Source organism: Populus trichocarpa, chromosome 2, assembly GCF_000002775.5.
Source record: "Populus trichocarpa isolate Nisqually-1 chromosome 2, P.trichocarpa_v4.1, whole genome shotgun sequence".
Lineage (NCBI taxonomy): Eukaryota > Viridiplantae > Streptophyta > Magnoliopsida > Malpighiales > Salicaceae > Populus > Populus trichocarpa.
Genome location: NC_037286.2, coordinates 3325200 through 3336685, shown reverse-complemented (window position 1 = coordinate 3336685; position 11486 = coordinate 3325200). Strand labels below are relative to the sequence as shown.

The 11486-nt window shown below is 29.7% G+C and overlaps 1 long non-coding RNA gene across 1 annotated transcript; it reads right to left on the bottom strand.

The window, feature by feature from the left end:
* Positions 1–2562: 2562 nt before the first annotated feature.
* Positions 2563–3849, bottom strand: LOC112326456 (uncharacterized). Its single transcript, XR_002980024.2, has 2 exons — positions 3565–3849; positions 2563–3296 (listed from the first exon to the last, which is right to left on the bottom strand). It is a non-coding gene; the product is annotated as an uncharacterized LOC112326456 (long non-coding RNA).
* Positions 3850–11486: the final 7637 nt, after the last annotated feature.

Below are 11486 nucleotides of genomic sequence, written 5' to 3'. Positions count from 1 at the left end.
CAACAAGAACAACATAAATCCTAGAACTTAAAACTTAAAACTATTTAAATATTTTTTCTATAAAATTATTGATTTTATCATTATAGAATCTTCAAATACTCTAAAAAAGAATTTTTTACTGCTATTGAGAGATATTTATCAAAGAAATTTACTGATGAAATGAGTTATTTCAAAAGACACTTCGTCACTTCAGAATCAGACACTCAATCAATCTAATATTCAACATAAAAAAACTTTATTCTATGAATACTTCTGATTGCAACACTTCGTCGCTTCAGAATCAGGGCCAATGCAATTGTGAAATTGCTCGATCGCTACGATGATAAATTGCTCCCCCTCCGCCTCCATTCATCAATAAGAAAGGATTATGGTTTTCGAGGTTTTCTTTCTATAGGAGGAAGGACCTGGTGTTTTTTCAGAAAATTCAGAACTCAGGAGTGAGGATGGGTCTAGATGCTTGAAAATTAATGGGCCATGAAAAGTATCTGGAGGAATGGTGCCTACCAAATTGATTTAATTGACCCTTGCGTAATTTAACTTTAATCGGACTCCAGTTAGGCCCACCGATTGAAATCCTAGTTTCTACAAAACCTAGTTTGCTTGAAATTAGAGCATAACATAATGTATCCAACCTAGCCCAAGCATGAATGCAACTAAATATATTCAGAGATTTTTTTTTTTTAAAAAATATATATATATATATATTCAGAGATTCTCATGATCCTGCAAGCGGTTTTGGGTTGTTTAAGATTGTGATTTGGATGACGTTTTTGAATTTTTTTTAAAAAATAATTTTAAATAATTTTAATATATTAATATAAAAAATAAATTTTAAAAAATAAAAAATATTAACATGAACTCCATCGTTCATATGCATGAACGCTTTTGGATTTTTGTTAACATGTCCATGGATTTTTTTATTAGCCATTTGAGTTTTTTAACGGGATTTATTCTAATTTTATTCTTTTGAAGAAGTGAATGAAAAAGCTGGTATAAGCGCACATGTCCACGCGTCTAGATTTTTGTTAACAGGCTCATAAATTTTTTTTATTGATCATTTGATTTTTTTTATCAATTTTTTTATCTTTTATTTTCTTTTAATTTCATTATTTAATATGATTTTTTTTTCTTTAGGCTTTTTGACTTCTTTTGTTTTACATTTTTTCTTTCAATTTTATTCTTTAATATGATATTTTTATTTAATTTTATCTTTTAGTATTGTGTTGATGGTAAATCAGTTTTTATATTTTTTATCATATAATAAAAATATTTCGGCTCTATATTATTTTTCAATTTTATTATTTAATATGAATTTTTGATTTAATTTTATTATTTAGTATTGATTTGATTTTTTTTCTTTCGACCTATCCAGTGAATAAGACAATTTCTATATAATCTAATTTAAAATTTGAACTAAACAGAAAATTCAGTCAAAATTTTTCAAATTTAAACTAATATACTAAGTTTAATTTATTTATTTTACCCAAACCGCAAGAAATCACAATTAAGAATGTAATTCCACAAATCAACGGGAACAATTTTATTTTTCGTATTAAATTTATGCAAAAAACGGAAGAGAATAACTAAAAAAGTAGATGAATTCTTAACAAAAACTCTAAAAACTAAACAGCTTTAATCAAAAGGAGGTCCAAAGTCAATGTAAGGTAATTATTGAAATCTCATGGCATCATATTAGACAATGAAACGTGATCAGTTAGAACATCAATTCACCACGTTGAGAAAACAACGTCATCGTATCCGGTTTCATTGAATTTGATGTCTTAGGTTCTAGTGATGCAATGAATTTCTTCAGTGAAATTGTGTAGTTTGTTACGAACAAGAAGTTAAATCAAGGTTTAGCATCAGCACAAGAAAAATATGGCAAATATGGTCAAAGAAACTTAGGATTTAAAGTCAAGTTTGAATTGGATTTCTAATTAAACTAAATAAAATACTATCCTGGTAAAACTTGATTAACCTAATGATCTAGATAATGTTTAAACCCAACGGAATTAACAAAAAAAAAAAAACTTATTCGACCCTATAATTAACAAATTGACCACATAATCCATTAACTCAAACCTTTTTTCGGAACCAATCATGTAACCACCAAGCACTCAAGTTTGGATATGTGCTATGGTTGGGCCAAGATAAAGATTTTTAAAGGGAACAAGTTTCATAGAGTCCAAGATTCCCAGCCCAACCGCATAGAGCCCAGGCCTCAAATAAGCTAGGTGAAATCCAACCTTTTCCCTCTCAGTCTTTTTTTTTTCTTCCAAGAATGAGATGATATCCAACCTTTTCTTCCCAATTGGTCAAGATTCACATCAAATATGACTACTTTGAAAATAAAATAAAATAAAATAAAATAAAACAGACTCGGTCGAAGTGGGTTGAAAAATACTACTACTGACATTAATCGACGCTCATGACCGTGTCGCCCATGGAGGCATACCGAGCACTGCCCATCACGGCGATCATAAATGTGGACATGCTCAGGATACATCCATCCACGCGAAAGATAGTAAACGAACACGTGTTCCAAAAAGGGCATACAGAGCATGATAATAATCTCTCACGTGTGATTTATATATATATGCCCATGTAGATCTTTAGATTCTTGTACATCTATGATCCATCACATGAAAACAAAGGGTTGCTTGGAAATGACAAGGACCATTTGTCCATGGCTGCCCTTTTCAACATGCTACCAAGAAACGCAGCTCATCGAAAGGCATACGGTGTGTTCTTAGATATATCAGCACATGGCACACTGAAACCATTCATGATATTTGGGGCAGGGACAGTGGGGCTCTCCTTCACAGTTGTTTACCCTTTACGTTACAAAATCATGGAAATTATTGTATGTTTGCTTTTCAGATCTCTCCATGTAAACGGGCATGTGCAGTGGTTCTTGCTACTTCATTGCAGTTGAAATATATAAAAATTTTGTATTCAACCTGATGCAAGGGCCCCTCTGGCTTTAGGCCTTTCATCCCTTTCTTCTACTTGTAATATTTGAAGAGATATTCCAAAGCAATGGAGAACTGGTCAGGTTAGTGGGTACCCGAGGGACAGCATTTTGTAGATAGATTCTGAGTCTCGGAGAAGCTCCGGGAACAAAATGGTTCCTACTTGCCCTTCCTGCTTTAATTCAGAGCTATGATTTCTTCTTTTCCAATTTGTGCAGGGAGCTAGGAATAAAGTGAGGTAAAGAGAGCTGGCAAAGCAGTGGGGTTCAGGGTGGGTCACTGGGCCTCCAACCGAATCAAATCGCATGTGACCGTATCTAGAAACTAGAAAAAAAAAACACAATTACAGTTATTATTTTATGAACTTTGAATAAAGAAGAGGAAAGTGTTCTTACAGGTGGAACAAGAACAGGGGTACAAATCTAGTCTTTTTTTTTATTTTTAAAATTTTATTTTTAATATTAAAACATCAATACGATAAAAAAATACAGCCCAGTCGCAATTCCAAACACCAAATGAATTAGGAAGTAGAAACTGAGGTGAAAAACAGCATGTGATGGTAGCTAATATTTTACGTGGCTTGTTTACTGACCAGGGCTTCTGAGCTTGAGACCTGGAATTCCAAGCACCAAAAAATGGCTAGTTTGTCGAACACAACTTCGGTGAAGTTGAAAAGACAATCAAAGATCATCGAAATGTCCTCCAAAGAAGTTGTAGAAATCCTTGAAAATCACCCTACTCCCTCTGGAATAGCTAGGGGTGTAAAAAAACAACTCTATCTTAATCACCTCCTATATTTGAAATACACGACGATGAACGCGAGACATTCATGGATATAAGATTCTTTAAAATGAATTTAGGTTCTTTATATATGAATTAGTCTGCCGAACCTCTCAATTTTTATTAGCTTTTCTGCAGCATTATTTATCAAATCAACTATAGCACAGACGTAGATTAGGTTCAAACCTAAAAATCAAGTAACCTTTTACTTGAGGGGCCAAGAAAAAAAAAAGATTGAGCGGGTATTTTATAATATAAATAATATTTTGAAACTTTATTTAACAACTTAATTTTATTAACTAAACTATTATCATGGAATGTATTAAAATATAATATAAATAATAAAATTGCCAATATAATACAATAATTATAGTGATTTTTTAAAACCAACAAGAGAGAGATTTGATTAATAAATATCATAATCTTATTTGATAGTAAGTGATGATATTTGTTTTTACATTACAATCTATTTTTTAATTGTTTTTATTTAAATATATAATAAATTAATTTTTTTTTTACATATTTTTAGATGATTTTCACATGATAAATACACTTTAAAGGGTACCACGATTTTTTTTCTGTTCCTTTTATGTGGTGGTCCGGTTAGTTAAATTGGATAATCATCCCTCCACTGTTTAGGAAAAATAATTTAAATAATAAATCATTTGCCATCCATTGAAGAAGACCCCTCATCATTCTTTCTTTCTTTCTCTGTTTTTTTTCCCCTCGAAGAATGTGGCTAGTGGCTGAAAAACCCAGTACCAAACCCATGGCAATAATAGTTGGCTTCTAAGGTAGAGGCAAAAACAACATCAATGATGCGGGAGGGACCAGATAAAAGTCTTGCAAGTCACCTAACCTCCATAGCTCTACTGGCCCCTCTCCCTCTCGGCGATTGCTTCATGTCCCTTCCTCATCCATCGTCACTATCCTCCATCAAATCAAGAGCTTTGGCCCTCCTCACTCGATGAAAAAAACACTCTTACAGCATTCTCGTTGTTATCTCACAAACGAAGTCTCCGAGCTTGTGGCTTATCTGGAAGGTTGCCAAATGAAGACTAGACTTAATCGATTACCACCTTTTAACATGTTCCATCGAACAGCCGAAGACTCCAAGATGTCTTATCCCTTGTTCAATAATTCGGTTTCAATCGATGTCTTTTTCGGTAGATGAGTCCAAAAAATAATGCTTCCCACATAATTAGACTTTTGAATGCAATAACCTAGTGCTATATGTCTATCAGTCTATGTCCATGTTTGGCCATCTCCCCTTGCATAAAATAAAAACTAGCAAAGCTGAGTGTGCAATTCCCGACTTTTCCTAATCTTTGGTGTCCAAAATCCTCCAAGATAACACACAACCATTAATTATTTTCGTTCACAACAATGTGCTTCAACCATGAAAAAAAAGAAAAGAAATTTAGGCTTGGAGACTTAGAAATTTTATATAGCTCTAATACCATATTTAATAATTATTGCTAGTTACTAAATTTGTAGTCCAATACAGTATAATTTTATAAATCATAATTAATTTCGACCCATTTTCCCCGAGTGTTTGGATTCCTTTCTTCATTTTATTCGGGTGATATTCAGGTTTTTAACTTTTTTTTTTTTTTTTTGCCTGATGGGACCATGTTCAAATTAAATCAATTAAACAAGCCATTATCATGAAACCATATGGATCAATTATAACACTTATCATGCTAGATGCCTTTTTTCAGACACCCAAGAAGTGTTGTGATTAAGACCACGTTTACTCTTCCACGTTCGTTCCTCCATGACCTTTTGATAGGCTCCCACGGAAACGGAGCTGGTGACTTGCTGCTCCGGGCGGCAACACTCCCTGCATCCTGTGATGATTAACAAGAGTGCTGGACTTTATTCTTACAGTCAAAGGAAAAGCAGATAAAATTTAAAAAACACGCACCAGTATTTTGCCTCGATTTTCCACCATATAAGTGCGGCATTGTGGTCCAGTCGATCCCACAGGGATGAGAAAAAAACCGAGCAACAGATAAAATTAGGAAAATAAAAGAAAATTAATTCAAAAACCTAAAAAAAGCTTGGTTAGGTTTCAGTAACTAAGCAAAACCAAATTGGTTTGGTTTGAAACAAGGGTATATTTTACTAAATCCTAAATAAAATTCCTGCCGCATCCACCCTCCTCTCCCTCTCTATCTCTGGTCTCCTCTCTCTAAAGCCTGCCCACCCTACCTCTTTGTCTATATTCTCTCAGTCTCTCTGTTTCTAGTCATTGATTTCTAAAACACTAAATAGCGCAATCATTAATTTTGCATGTTGATCATCTAAAGATTGTTCTTGACACTTTCTTTTATCTAGGTTAAATTTATAGTGCAAGACAATTTTTTTCTTTTTGGAGGGGAAATGGGTTGTTACTTTATGACATTATCTCTGTCTGCTTTCATGGGTGATTTATCAGTTATTATTCAAGATTTGTGAACCCAAAGTTGCCCAGCTTATGGATTCTCTTTGATTTCTTTGTTTGGTCTCTCGGGTTATAATTATTTTTGTTCCCTTTATTTCTTTTGACTCTTTCCCTCTGGCAGTTACACTAAGAAAAACCTAAAAAAAAAAAAACTATTTTATACTATGTTTGTTTTAAATTTGGTGTTTTTCAGCCTTTATATTGTTTTTTTTTTTAATTAAACTTCATAATTATTGGACTACAAATATTTATGAAAGTCTGAGTAGGAGGTGAAGGAACGGAACGACAACTTCTTCAATATCTAAAAACATATTAAAATAAAGTTGTTTTTGTTGATATAATTTAACTGGTTTTTGACGAAAAAACTTAACCGAACCAAACTAAGTTATTTGGTTGGAGCTGGTGGGTCGATTTAATTCAATTCTTAACTTAAAAAAATAAGAATTTATCTTGATTTGTTTCTTAATCTAAAACTGAACCAAATAAAAAATCCTCATCCCTATATAACATGTTGCATTGTACTTAAGAAATGCAAGGTTTGATGTAGAAAATAATGGGCACTATTTAAGTTCTTTTGTTTTTTTTTTTAATAAGTGAGAATGAAGCCAAAATTTGATGAAATTAGAATCTGGTTAATGGCGTCGAGTGTAGAATTGGCCAAGCGGCAATTCAAACGGAGGAGAAAAGGAGTTTAAAAGAAAAATTCAAGTTAATCATTTGACCTTTAAAGCTATGTTATTAATTCTTACTTACCGAGTTGATTCCATTTTTTTATCCAAATTGGGTGTTAAAAAAGTCAACTTGAAAGCCTGGTTAAAAAACAATTTTTTTTTATTTTTTAAAACAAAGTTATTTTGATTAAAAAAAAATACTCAAATGACTCAAATCAATCCACTCAGCCAGTCAACTCCATGTTGGGTTTAATTAAAAAAATAAAAAATAAATAAAGAGATGAAAGTTTGGTGGTGGAAAAAATGCTTGTAATTTGTAACTGTGGAGATGTCCCTTGATGCATGGGTGATAACGGTATTTATTTTTCCTATGTTTTTATGTATATCATATCACATATTTTATTTAAAGAATAATTTATTATATAATTATATAAATTATATTGTGAAGTTTCATTTAATAATTTAAATTATTAGATTAAAATAATTCTTTAATATAATATTAAAATTTTATTAATCAAGCGATTACAAATTTCATTATATTTATTTTATTTGAATTTGAATTTTATTATTTTTATTTTATTTAATAAAAATTAAATTTAAAATAATATAAATTTCAAGTAGAAAAAGCAGTGGATGTTGTGTGCGCAATGACGTGATGGGTCATTGTCGAAGAGAATATTATCTTCACCAGTGCAATAAGTATAACTTATAAGAATATTTTTTGGTTATAACTTTTCATATTTGCGTTTATTATTTTGCATGCCAACTAGTGAAATAGCGGAAAAGAGGAGATAAAAAAAAATAAAGGTGAGGAAAGAGGGGCAAACCCAACCACCTGCGCCTAGCCCACCTGGCTGGATCCTGTTTTATTATTATTATTATTATTATTATTATTATTATTTATTAACTTTGTATTATCAGCATTCATCTTATCATTTATTACTAGCTTTGATACCCGCGTGATTCCGCAGGTCATTTTTTTTGCATAAAAAATATTTAAAAAAATAAAAATTTAAAAATCTTGGGTTTTTCTGCAAAGTTATACCCAAGAATCTTGGGTTTGGGTGCAACGCCTGACTTAAGAGTAATATTTATAATATTAATAATAAAATTAAACTTGCATAACCCAAGTTTAAGTGAGTCTGACTGTAACACCGGACCCAAGAATACTGAATATGGGTCTGGTTATAAGGTCGTGTCATAAAAGTGTGATAATTAAATAGATTAATTAAAAAAAACAAAGAAAAGAAATCAACAGGAAAGAAAAAACTAATGAAGAAAAAGAAAAAAAAATTGAATTAATTAGGTCAACCTTTTAAACCAGGTTATCCCGTAAAACCTGGGATTTGCGTCATGAAAGTTTGATAACTAGATAGAAAAAAAATGACGGGTTTACCTAGAATTAACCGGGTTAACCCATCAAACCAAGTTAACCCGTCAAGCCCAGGATACGTGTCATGAAAGTATGAAAGTCTGATAATTAAATAGAAAGAAAATTAACTTTAACAAACTAAACTAAATGAAAAAAATAATTCGTCAAATCAGGTTAACCCATCAAACCCGAGATTCGTATCATGAAAATCTGATAACTAAATAAAAAAAATTTAACATTAACAAACTAAATCAAACAAAAAAAATTCATTAAAAAAATAAAAAGAAAAAAATAGTTATATAATATAATACAATATAATAATAATAATAATAATAATAATTATAATGAAAAAACATGGGGAAAATTAAAAAAAAAATGAAAAAAAAAATGGGGAAAGCTAAAGATAAAACTAAATTCTCAACCAACTCAATATTGAAAAAATAAATTTAACAAAGATAATTTAAAAAAGAACATGTGGGGAAAACACTGTAGCCAAACAAAAATAATGTAAGGGAAACACTGTAGTAATTCATAGTATTTTTTTTAAAAAAAGCTACAAAGCTAATCTCTCAACCAGCTTAATATATAAAACAAATCGACAAAGGCTATCTAAAAAAAAAAATAAGTCAATTTTGGGTAAAAGAAATGAAAAAAAATGTACAAAAAAGGAAACAAAAGCGAAAAAAAAAACACGTGAGGAAAGCTACAGTGTTTTTTAAAAAAAGACAAAAAAACTAAATTTTCAACCATGTAGGGGAAACACTGTAGCAATCCATATTGTTTTTTTTTAAAAAAAACTACATAGTTAAATTTTCAACCAGCTCAATATTTAAAAAAATTAGCAAATATAATTTTGAAACAAATTTTTTTTTTTAAAAAAAGAAACAAAAAAAAGAAGAAGAAATCAATTTTGGGTAAAAAAAAAACATGTAAAAAAAAACAAAAGCAAAAAAAAAAAAAAAAAAACCTACTGCTACAGTGAAAAACCCACACGTTTTAGAGTATTCTATAATTTTCATTTTATTAATGATTTAAACTATATGATAGGAAAAAAAAATCTTAATAGGTTAGATTTAATGCATATTTGATAGCGTGACCAACCACGTTACTCGTTCTTGTTCTTCTTTTTCTTAGACATTTGTTTATTTCTTCTATTACAAGTTGAAACTTGAAATTCAATGCAAGAATTAACAAATAAAATATTTTGACAGAGCTATAAACTTAAAAGGGGCGTATATTTATGCGCTTGCTAGAGAAAGAGAAAGAATGGAAGATAAATTTTTGTTTATTTTTGTGTTTTAAAAGTATTTTTTTAAAAATTATTATTTTTATTTTTTAAAATTATTTTTTTATTTTTTCAGATTATTTTGATATACTGATATCAATAATATTTTTTTAAAAATAATAAAAATATTATTTTGATATATTTTCGAGTGAAAAATATTTTTAAAAACGATCACTACCACACTTACAAATACTGTCTTTTAATTTAAAAATAATAAAAAATATTATTTTAATATATTTTTAAATAAAAAATATTAAAATGACATTCCAAACATGTACGATGTGCCATGACATCATCGTGGTCGTTAGTGGACACGGAGGAATATCTAGTGGCGTGACGAATGACATCCGTCTTCCGCCACCGTCCAAGACGCCCCCAAGGCCCCACCTTTGTAAAATGTGTTGCCGCACACCGTGTCAACGTACAAAGCATTGAAGATTCTCATTTATTAAAATTACCATAATGCCCACATGCTCTTTTTTCCCCACGCCTGCCTACCATATTGACTGGAGTGATGCTAAGTGGTCCTTTATTTTAAAATTTACATCAACATCTAACGGCTTCTTTTAAACTAACGGGTGCCACGGTTAAGGGCCGGAATAAATCTGTTTCTTTCATGTTAGCATAGATTCGGAGGCCCCCAATATTGTTGTAAGGGGCAACTCCGTTAAGAGAATAACGGTGTTTTTTTTATTCATTTTAAATATAACATTAATTTTTTCATATCAAATCAATAAATCAAAGCGAATTGTTTTCAACTCTCACTTGCTACTTTTGTTTTTCTAACCTTTTTTTTTTATGTTTCAAAAATATTTAAAAATAAATTTAATATTTTTTTTTATTTTTTTCCTTACTTTAAATTAATATTATTTGATGTTTTCTGATTATTTTGATACGATTATATCAAAAATAATTTTTAAAAAATAAAAAACATTATTTTAATGCATTTTCGAGTGAAAAGTACTTTGTAAAGCAACCACACTCCAAACATATTTAAATAAAACCACACTCCAAACATGTTCAAGTCTCATATACCGCATGATGTACATGAAATAAAACATATTTAAATAACCGAGATATTTAATTTTAAGAAAAAACAATTAATGATCCATTAAATTAATTAGTTCTGTTTTCCACTTCAAACGGACATGATCAAACCTAATCTTGTTTTCTTAAACCTTAATTTACTTAATATTAATTATGCGTAGAACTGATCAAGGAGAAGCATCCCTCAAACATGATAACACAATCTTCCTTTTCTTACAAAATGAAACAGGCACAACAGTAATCTTCAGTCCGAAATAACTTTCAGAAACAAAAAAAAAACATTTTTGAAATCTAACAAACAAATAGATTTTTATCATTTCTAACCACATGTTTGTTTTTGTGGTTATAAAGTATTTTTTTTAATTTAAAATATTTTTTTTATATTTTTAGATTGTTCTGATGTGTCGATGTCAAAAATAAATTTTAAAAAATAAAAACATATTACTTTAATATTTTTTTAAATAAAAAATATTTTAAAAAAACAATCAATAACAACTCATAATCAATATCCATACCAAAACTTCTATTTCATTAACTGATATACAAATAAAATCCATTTTAATATTAAAAATAACTAACAAAACACTATTAATTACTCTATTAGTCAATTGTTTTTTTAATATATATAAATAAAAAAACATTATTAATAAAAATATTTTTATTATTTTTTAAAGATAATAGATTTTATTTCCTCTCTTTTTTATTTTTATCTTTATATTCAATATAAATTTAAATAAATAAATAAATAAATATCATTAATTACTAACTCAACATCGTAAATCTTCCGTAGTTGGTCACTGTAGGAGCATTATTATCATCATTATCTTCAAACTTTCGAGGCATTTGGTCTTTTCCTAACTTCAATTTTGTTCGCTTATTTTCTTTTCCTTTTCCTCTACGACAGTTCTTTCAC